This window comes from Pipra filicauda, unplaced genomic scaffold (assembly GCF_003945595.2).
Source record: "Pipra filicauda isolate LSUMZ 115617 unplaced genomic scaffold, ASM394559v2 scaffold184_size3518187_pilon, whole genome shotgun sequence".
In the NCBI taxonomy this organism is placed as follows: Eukaryota; Metazoa; Chordata; class Aves; order Passeriformes; family Pipridae; genus Pipra; species Pipra filicauda.
The window spans coordinates 1,797,126-1,807,314 of record NW_024104292.1 but is presented as its reverse complement, the minus strand read 5'-3'; the positions used below and the strand labels follow the sequence as shown (position 1 = coordinate 1,807,314).

Below are 10,189 nucleotides of genomic sequence, written 5' to 3'. Positions count from 1 at the left end.
CCAGAAGAACAACAGAAATCATTACCATGTTGGTAGGATTGATTAATTAGGAAAACTGCATTAACTGCTTCTACTAACACTCATTAGCATTTATACATTGTAAAATCCATTAAAGATATGTGTAAATAACTTTCCTAAAGTGACAAATAAGGGTGCCTGAAGGGTGCAACATGATGTTACTGTTGTTTTCCACTTGTGTGGGTTTTGCATTGCAAGAAACACATCTGCACTGGCTAAGAAAACCAGCAAGGGGGAGTTGAAATAGAAAGAGGACACATGGAAGGCACCTTCTGAGACAAGTGTGCCATAAGAGCGAATGAAAGCTGTATTTCAGGGCACATTTTAATGGGGCTAAACAGGGGACGATGGAATATGAGATTAAATCCAGAGTACTGCTACCGGGAAGAGTGTGGTTGTGGACAACACAGCCCCTTAGAGCCTCAGGAAAACACTATGAGGAGCAGGATCTCCCCCTCCCAGGACTAAGGTGCAGAGTTGGACACCTTCTGGTTGGTTCCACTTTTGGAATGGGGCAGCAGAAGCAGACACACACAGAAAGCATCTGCGTTGGCCCAGATGCTATCTGTCAGTGCCTTTTGTTTCATGATAGGAATTTCTGGGTAGAGGACTTTCAAATAATGTGGTTTAAATTTAGAAAGTGACCATTCAGTTATCAGTGCAGTTGAAAATTATAATAAAATGGAGTCCAATAACTCCAAAATACTGGTCAAAAGATTATTATCTGTGTAATGTGTGTTTTCTGGAGTTCATGTGCATTTATCAAACATTATTTTTAGTCTGAGTTTCAGGAGACTCGTGTTTAGTTCTTGGCTCTGCCACAGACTTCCTGCCTGACCTTGGGCAAATCGGTTTCTTTCTCAGTACCATCTGCAGCATAATACACTTTCCTCCCACTCTAAATTTGTCTTGTTGATGTGGATTATGGGCTTTTTGGAATAGGACATCTCCTTTCTGTGTTCATTTAATGAGTGACACAGTGAGGCTCTGAACTTGTGACTTCTAAATGCACAGGATCACCTTCCATGACCAATGCAACCAGGTGGTGGGTATAAAATCATTAACTCTATTGTAGATTTTAGACAAAGCTGGGCTTTGTTACATGCTTTCATTGCAGAATTTTTAATTTTAGCTGCTAAATTTTACAAGCAATTTATGTATTTATTTTCCTTCTTATTTTTCACAGTGCAGCCCATGCCCTTCTGCTTTGTTGGTTATTACCCTGGTCCCTGTGATTAGTGTGGAGTTGCTGGTTGGTTTTGTTTGCTTACTTGTTTTTTCACCTTCACACTAAATTACAGCAGCAGATTGCCTGGGGCATGAGTGTTTTATGGAATCAGTGACAGGCATTACACTGCTGGTCCTCACAGGGACCTTCTTACCTGTACTTTTGGTTTAGCAGTTGTGACCTGCAGCCAAGTGGGAGGCATGGACAAAGTGAAAGAACAGGAGACTAGAAAACAAACAAAATTAGCAGCATTTCAAAGCTCTTGCAGAGGAGAGAACAGCTGAAGGTAGAAAAGGAAGGGGGGGGGAAAGAAGGAAAAAGAACATGAAAGTGATTTCTCTCTTTCTTTCTTGAAGGAGATACCTGGTCAGGCAGCAGCTTGGGCTCCACTGCTACTGAAGGAAATGAACTGAACAGATGATCAAACAGGTTCCTCATCACAACATCCTATTAAAATAGGCAGCATGAGAACTTGGATATAAATTCACAAGTGCAGAAGGCACTAAATACATTTCCTCCCTACTAAAGCCAAAGAGAGCAGCTCTTTGGACAGGTGTCGCAGACTATCGCAAACGTGCGGCTCAGTCGCCCAACTACGCTCAGAGGCACGTTGCAACCGGGCTGGTACCCCGGAGCCTGCCCCGTGCTCAGACAGCGGCCATCCGGGGCTGGCCGCTCGGAAGTAGGCCGGGCGGGGGGCTGCCCAGCGAGGGGACCCAGCTCCCACCGCTCCCCGGCACACCGGCGGGGCTCGGGGTGCAAGTGAAGCCGCGCCGATCCGGACAGGGACGGGGGCGGTGAGCGCCCGACCGCCCGGCGGCAGGAGAGAAGCGGCGACCCCCGAGGGCCGCGCGGGAACACTGGGCGGCTCGGCGCTTCGCCGGCAGCGGATGACCTTGGGCGAGTCCCGTGGAGAACATACATTCCGGGAGCGCCTCCTCGACCTCCCCGGAGCCGGTGCCGGGCGGTGGGAGCCCCGCGGCGGGCGGGGCGGGGGCGGGCGGTGGCGGCGGCGCGGTCCCTCCCCGCGGGCGGGAGGCGGGCGCGGGCTGCGCTCCCGGCAGGCTGCGCTGGGCTGGGCTGCGCTGAGCTCGGCGCGGCGCCGGGCGGGGGTCGCTCCACTCCGCTCACTGCCTCTCTCCCGCCACAGCCCCGGCGGCGCCTAAGGCGGCATGGAGACCCGGCGCGGGAGGCCGCGGGCCAGCGCCCGGAGCTGAGCCGGCCGGTGCGTACCCGCCTGGGGCCGGGGAGGGGCGCCGAGGGGATGGCGGAGAAACTTTCCGCCGGGCAAACTCGGCGGTGCGCGGGGGCGCTGGGGGCTGCGGCCGCGACTCGGGGAAACTTCTGCCTCGGGGACTCCGCCGCGGCGCCGTCTCTGCACTGTTCCCGTGTCCCGCTCCCGTCCCCGCTCCGCTCCCTGTCAGCGGCCGGTCGCGCTCCCTCTTTGCCGTGCAAGGTGCAGCGGCGGGCGGATGCCCTCGGTGCGCTCCCCGTTTCGCACGGGGGTTTAGCTCGCAAGTAGGCAAGAGCTGGGTTTTCATGTTTTAAATTTTCCTCACTACCTTTTCAGTTATTCTTTTTTGTTGTTTTAAACTTGCAGCAGGGAGCGAGCGAGGGCAAGAGGGGGTGTGCGTGTCTGTCGCTGCTCTTCAGCTGCAGTTGCTCTTGGCTGAGCCTGGGGACTGGCTGCAGCTGCTTGGGATGAGGAGAGACTAATGTTACCGGGAGACCTGCCTGTTCGTATTTCGTTTTGTCTGTCTGTCTCTCTGTTTTTTCCTCAATGTTTTTAGGAGGAAGGATTCGCCTTGCCCTCCCTGTTCGCAGGCTCCAGCGCCGGGGCGCTGTTTGGACCTGGGAGAGCGCCCTGTCCGGGGACAGCGGGGGCAGCAGCCATGTCCCCCCCGCCCCTGCCGGGCTTTGTTGGGGCTGGTCGCTCCGGGCTCCGCGGAGCAGAGGCAGGAGGGTCCCCATCCCCTCCGCGCTGTCGGGGGACTGCCCTCTGCGTCCCAAGGGCGCCCGAAACTCGGCGCCACAAGGGTGTGTGAGTGTCTGTGTGTCTCCGTGTAAATATATGTGTGTGCAAGGCCAGAGGCATGCCCGGAGTGTGCATCTGTGCGAAGGGAACTTGCTCCGGCTGGGGATGGGTTAAACGTGGTTCTCCTAGCTCTAACTTCTATTGAAAGGAAGTAATCCAGCCTCCCCTGCCCACTTTTTGAACCCCGCTGGATTATTTGCAGAAGGAAAAGAAAGCCACAAGGAATGCATCAGTGGGTGCCTTTTCCCTTTTTTTGTTTTTATTTTTTTTTTTAATTTTTGCCCGTGGGGGGTTCGTGCCTTTGCTTTGTCGTCGGGACGATTAAGCGTTGCCGAGTGTCCTTAGTCCCAGGTCCAATTAAAATAAATACAAGTAAATGGGACATAAAGGCAAGTCAGCGCTGGCATCCCGGCAGAGGCACTAAAGCATCAAGTGTGGTTAAACGGAAGGGACTCGAGAAAATGAATGCTTCTCTTCGTACTCATTTGCTTTCCGTTTGCAGCGCTGTCAGACAGCTTAGCGAGGTGCATCGTTTGATCAGGATTCATGTATTCTTAACCAACCTCTGTCCAGCAGAAAGAAAGAGGGAAAGAAGGAGAGAAAGAAATAAAAAGAGAAGGAGTCCTCTGCATAGGCTTTTAAACTTATGTCTCATTTAGCAAATGCTTTGCTTTATGAAATTTGGGTTGAGTTCTCAGCAAAGGAATTAAAAATCAGGAGAGGGTGAACTATGAGGAATGCAGAGCAGGGTTACTGCACCATTTCCTAGTTGCTGCCTGGAGTCAGTGCTTTCACTGAGGACTCATTCCTGGTCTGGAGCAGTTGTAGGGATGGTGTAAGCATTAGTTGGGAAAGCAGAACAAGGCAAAATAGCCTGGCTAGTTGTTGTCTGTCTTTTTTTTTTTTTTTTCCTGCTTACAGTCAGAGGGCTTATCCTTCAGTTGAACAAAAATTTACTTTTGTTGCTTGGAGAGGACTTGGTGGTGGATGCAAGGAGAGAAGGAATGATCCTTCCGGAGCCAGGTTGCCTTTGGAGAGTGCTGCTGAGAAAGAGCTTACAGGTGTGATCCTTGCATTCCAAAAACACTGGAGTCTTGTTGAGAGAGCCAGGTAGGAGCCAGGGTACTGCAACACTGTAAACTGGGGATATCCCTCTGTTTGATCCTTTGGTGGTGCTAGCGTTGTAGAAAATCAGCAGGTTGGCTGTACTTGCCTTGATGCAGCAAATCATACTTTTATTTATTTTTGTTCCTGTTTTTTTTAAACAGAAGAATAACATAGAATCTGTTGACATTGTAATGACTGTACTCCATACCTGTGTGCTGATGGTATGCAGGATGATTCCTGAACTGTGTGATGTGTTACTGTGTTCTTATCCTATGTGCCGGACTGTGATGGGGTATAGCACTCCCATTTTCCTTAAGTGCTGGCTTGCTTATTTCTGAGGCAAGGGTCTTCTGTTCCACCAGGTTTCATTGTCATGGCTCCTACCATGTTGCACTATTGTGACCTGATATACTCTGGTTGATGGATTCTGTCAAATACAATGAAATAAGCAATTAGGAGAGAGTTAGGGTGTCTAGCCATTGCTTTTTAGGAGCAGTTTGTAGCTGCTGTTCCACTACAGATATATTTCTGTGCTGAGTTCTGAAATGTCCTCTGACACATGCCAACTGCAGTCATACTGCTTGTATTTACTGACAGGTTTTTCTGAAGGACAGAAAGTTGGTTAGGAAAAGATTTGTTTTAGAATGGTGTGCCAATATGAAACATCGTGCTTCTGGATCCGCATTTGAATCCCTTATAGGGTCTTCAAGTGTCTTAAATTTCTTAACTGTTTGATGAGTATTTGGTTGCTTATGTGGAGGGTTTCATGACTTCTGCCTGCAGTTCATAACACAAAAGCTTTTGGCGCTGTTAAGGCAGCCTTACTGTGCTGGCTGGAAGTCCCAAGGCAGAATGAGCAGGGACTCAAAATTGCTGCAACAGAGGTGAAATCCTGGCTGTGCTGACTTCAGCTTTGCCATAGATGACAATGGGCCAAAGCTTCAATCCAGAAGTAGTTCTTCCTTCTTGTTGGTAATCCTACTGTATGCTCTAGGGAAGTTTTTGCTTTTCTGCTGCCACCCAGACTGTGTCTGTTAGGCAGAGAAGATAGAAGTCTCTTAGGATGTCATGCTGTGTCTTTCACAAGCACAGCATTCCTGGGAAGGAAATCAGGGTAGATAGGAGTGGAAACAAAAGCCCAAATGTGGACACATGCTGATTGTCTCGTTGCTTGTGTCCTGAGTCATTCCAGGAACACGAATCAAGAACTCTGAACTGAGCACAATTAGCTTCTTGAAACTGCAAGGAGGGATCTGTCAGTGGCTGTAGCCAGTGCGTCCCCCAGTCCCTGCTTCTGTATTTGCAAATTATCGGTTTAGTGACAGACATTAAATATGTGAAGCAACAGTACATTCATTAATTCAACCCTACTTAGCCTGTGCACACTGAGTTTTCTATGTGTGTGTGATCTAGTGAGCTATTCTCAGAGACACTTCATATATTTAGCATCCAGATGAATTTTTGTGTTAAATGACAGCGACAAAATGGACGTGTTTGATACCTTTCTTCCACAACTTGGAAGGTATGTGATACAGAACGTCAGAATATGCATTTAATCAGTGCTGATTGAAAGCTGGTCCAGGTCATGGCCATGTAATGAAAGTGGTCTTTTCAACAGGAATGTGTTGCTCCAGTTTATTATATTCAGTGGAATAGAAGAGAGTTTGTTAACATATAACAAAAACGTTGACTGGGAATGAGGTATTTGAATCTCTCTGATTTTTAAATTTTTTTTCTTTTTACAGTGGAAACACTTTGGTCTCTGTAATTCCAGTGCAGACAGTTTTTCTTTGCAGTACATTCTTCTACCGTGCATTCACCCCAGACTTTTTGGTATTTTACTTGTGTATGATGACAAAAGAAATGAAAATATAAACTACTGTGAAACTAAGTAGCCTGTCTTGCATGAGCATTCTTATTCCTTACTTTTAAAGACTTAAATAAGGAGAATATTTAAACTGTTACAAATTACAGCTTATTAATGTCTCTTAGCTCTTTTGCTATGAGGATTTATGCATCTAAAACAGAATTCTCATTTTCTCATTTAATTGAGATAAGTGTGTAGGCCTCATTTTATCCCAGTATAAAAGATTATATATATTGTAACAGGTATCGTATTAGACCCTGAAGTCTCACGAGTCGTTAACATCTGAATGTGTATGTCGGGGCAAGTAAGTTTTGGGCACTGTTAGTACTGTGAGGATGCAAAAGATGGCAGTGCTGTGAAGAGGGATCTAAGCAAACCTTGCTGGGCTGTTGTTCAAACCATTACTTTGAGATCTGCATGGACTTCCAGCTTCTGGGTTTGCGGTTTGCTTTTTTTTTTTTAAATAAGTGCAATTCAGAGAATTGATGATAATTATTATTATATACTTTGCTCTGAATATTGTCTAAACCTTAAGTACTGTATTCTCTTCAGTGCTTGAACTCAAGGGCTGAGCTGGAGGGAGGACTTGCTGGGTGCTGGACTAGAATATGCATCCAGTGGTGGTGGGACAGACATGCTATTCTTATCTTGCTTATTTTTCTTAACTTCATATGCAATGCTACAGGCTTGGGGCAGAGTGGCAGGAAATCTGCCTGGTGGAAAAGGACTAGGGTGTACTGGTTGACAACAGATGAACATGAACCAGCAGTGTGCCCAGGTGGCAAAGAAGGCTGACGGCATCCTAGCTTGGATCAGCAATAGTGTGGCCAGCAGGACCAGGGCAGTGATTGTTCCCCTGTACTCGGCAGTGGTGAGGCCACACCTCAAATCCTGAGTTCAGTTTTGGGCCCTTCACTCCAAGAAAGACATTGAAATGCTGGAGCATGTCCAGAGAAGGGCGATGGAGCTGGGGAAGAGTCTGGAGCACAAGTCTGATGAGAAGGGACTGAGGATGCTGGGTTTATTTAACCTGGAGAAAAAGAGGCTCAGGGGAGACCTTCTCATTCTCTACAACTACCTGGAAGGAGATTGTAGCCAGCTGGGGGTTGATCTCTTCCACAAAGTAGAAAGCCATAGGACAAGAGGAAATGATGTCCAGTTATGCCAGTAGAGGTTTAGAGTGGATATTAGGAAAAACTTCTTCATGAAAAGGGCTGTCAAGCATTGGAAGAGGCTGCCCAGGGTTGAGTCACCATCTCTGAACAGATTTAAGGAGTGTGTAGATGTGGCACTTGGGGACATGGTTTAGTGGTAACTTGGCAGTGCTGGGTTAATGCTTGGACTTGGTGATCTTAGAGGTCTTTTCCAAACTTAATGATTCTATGAAAACTACAAAATACAGGGTTATTTTGGGTGAAATTGGTGTTGCATGGGATTAGTAGCAAGGCTACCACCTATATGAAAACTTTCTGATTTCACTCTTTTTTTTTTTTTCTTGAAAGAATCAAGAGCAGACCTTGAGTAGCGTTGCAGAGATGTAGAGAGATGTAGAGTTTTGTGTTGGAAAATTCTCCATTGTCTTATTGAGCTGTTGTTGTTTTTGCTGATGTTCTTGGTGTATGAGCCTGACTACTATAATAATTATACATAAACTATGCCTGTACTGTCTGTCATCCACAGTAAATCAAAGGCATGGACCCTGCAGGCACTTAGAGCAAGTTAACACAAATGAAAAACACCATTGGCTTTGCCTAGGAGAAAATATTTTATTTCTTTTTCCTAGATGATGACACTACTAATTGTATGACTGTCAGTGCATGAGCATAACTTCTTTTGACATCAGTGAGTGTTGCCTTGATCATTACATGTTTGCCAACACAGTGCAGTCTCTGCTGCAAGGGTTCAGTGGTGCTGTCCCTCTGCCTCTGCAGAGTCCACTGCTCCATCCTTTGGCTGTGGAGGTGGTCAGAGAGATGTGGCAAAATGTGGGGTGGCTCCTCTGGACTGAGATCCTCCTTCCTTTTTTACTATCTAAGCAGATTTCTCCCTGCTTTTGAAAAGCACCCCTGATTTTTAGATTTATTTTTAAATGGGTTTAGCAGCCCATCCTTAGATGTGCTGGGCTTTCCAGGCAGGTAGCCATCAAAAGGCTGAGTTAGATCACTTTTGTCTTCAGTGGAGCTGGTGGTGCGGTTTAATGCTGACTGTAGTAAGAGTTGGTTTGGGGCCATTCAGAGCTCTTGAAATCCTGCCCTGCAGCATTTCCAGCTTCTTAGCTTGGTCCTGTAGAGCATCTGGGGAGGGGGAAATAGTTTTGATGACTTCCTGTAGTGCTGGTGAGAAATGATCTGTCACCAACTCTGGAAATGCACAACACAACTTGTCTCTGCTTGCACTGTGCAAACCAGCCATAAATAATGTTTCTTCCATGTCTTTGCAGACTTCAAAGATTATTCCAACTGTTGCAGGAAGCCTAGTGAGAGAAGGTAGCTGCAAGTTTAATTGTAGCTTCAGGACTTTAGCTCAGTCAAAATCTAAACTGATAAAAATTACAGACACTTCAATGTTGTTAAAGGTTAAAAGCAAGCCCTCTTCAGAACAACTATTAATGCTTTACATCTTAAAATAAAAGAGCTTATTAATATTTCTAAATAACATTGAACATACATTTTTGCCTTCAAACCGTATGAGCACTTCGCATGATAGTACAGATTATATTTGATGATAAGTGCATATAATGACAGCATAAATGTCGGTTTTGCTATCAGATATGTTGCATTGATATCTTTTTAATATTAAACATGATTATGTCCCACATTGCTTAAACAAATCACAGCACCCAGAGTCTTAAGAGGATGCCTTTGTGTTCTGCCACAGGGTGAAATTCTTTGTTGAGTCTTCATATTTCGTGCAATCCTAGAATGGTTTGTATTGGAAGGGACCTTATAGATCAGCTAGTTCCAACCCCACACTATGGGCAGGGACACCTTCCACTACATCAGGTTGCTCAAAACCCATCATCCAGTCTGGCCTTGGAACACTTCCAGGGATGGGGCATCCACAGCTTCTCTGAGTAACCTGTTAGAGTGCCTCACCACCCTCACAGTAAAGAATTTCTTCCTAGTGTCTAATCTAAACCTACCCTCTTTCAGTTTTAATCCACTACCCCTTGTTCTATCACTACACTATAAAAATTCCCTCTGCAGCTTTTTTTTAGGTTCCCTTTAGGGACTGGAAGATGCTAGAAGTCTCCCCAGAGCATTTTCTTGTCCAGGATGAACAGCCCAAATTCTCTCAACCTGTCTTCATAGGAGAGGTGTTCCTGTCCTCTGATCATCTTCCTGGCCCTCCTCTGGACTCACTCCAACAGGTCAATGCCTTTCATGTGCTGAGGATCACAGAGCTGGAAGCAGTAGTCCAGGTGGGGTCTCATGTGAGCAGAATAGAGGGGCAGAATCACTTCCCTCAACCTGCTGGCCATGCTTCTTTTTGTGAAGTCCAGGATACGGTTGGCTTTCTGGGCTGCCAGCACACATTTCTGGCTTAAATTCAGTTTTTCATCCACCAACACCCCCAAGTTCTGCTCATGGCTGCTCTCAGTCAAATCTTAGTCTGTGTGTGCTTGGGATTGCTCTGACTCATGTGCAGGACCTTGCACTTGGTCTTGTTGACCTTCATGATGTTTGCACAGGCCCACCTCTCAAGCGTGTCCAGGTCCCTCTGGATGACATCCCTTCCCTCCAGTGTGTCAGCCACACCACACAGCTTAGTGTCATTGACAAAGTTGCTGAGGGTGCCCTCAATCCCACTGTCCACGTTGCTGACAAAGATGTTAATGCCGGTCCCAAAACTGACCCCTGAGCAATGCCACTCCTTACTAGTCTCCACTTGGGCATTGAGCTGTTAACTACAACTCTTGGAGTGTGACCAACTA

At 46.7% G+C, this 10,189-nt stretch overlaps 1 protein-coding gene across 7 annotated transcripts in view; it reads left to right on the top strand.

The window, feature by feature from the left end:
• Window positions 1-2,390: 2,390 nt before the first annotated feature.
• The window catches only part of FAT3 (FAT atypical cadherin 3), a 407,022-nt gene continuing 399,223 nt past the window's right edge, over window positions 2,391-10,189 (top strand). For all 7 annotated transcript variants that reach the window (XR_005563057.1, XM_027750637.2, XM_027750635.2 and 4 more), the window contains exon 1: window positions 2,391-2,471. The gene's annotated coding sequence lies outside the window, so the exon portion shown is untranslated. The remainder of the gene's footprint in view (window positions 2,472-10,189) is intronic.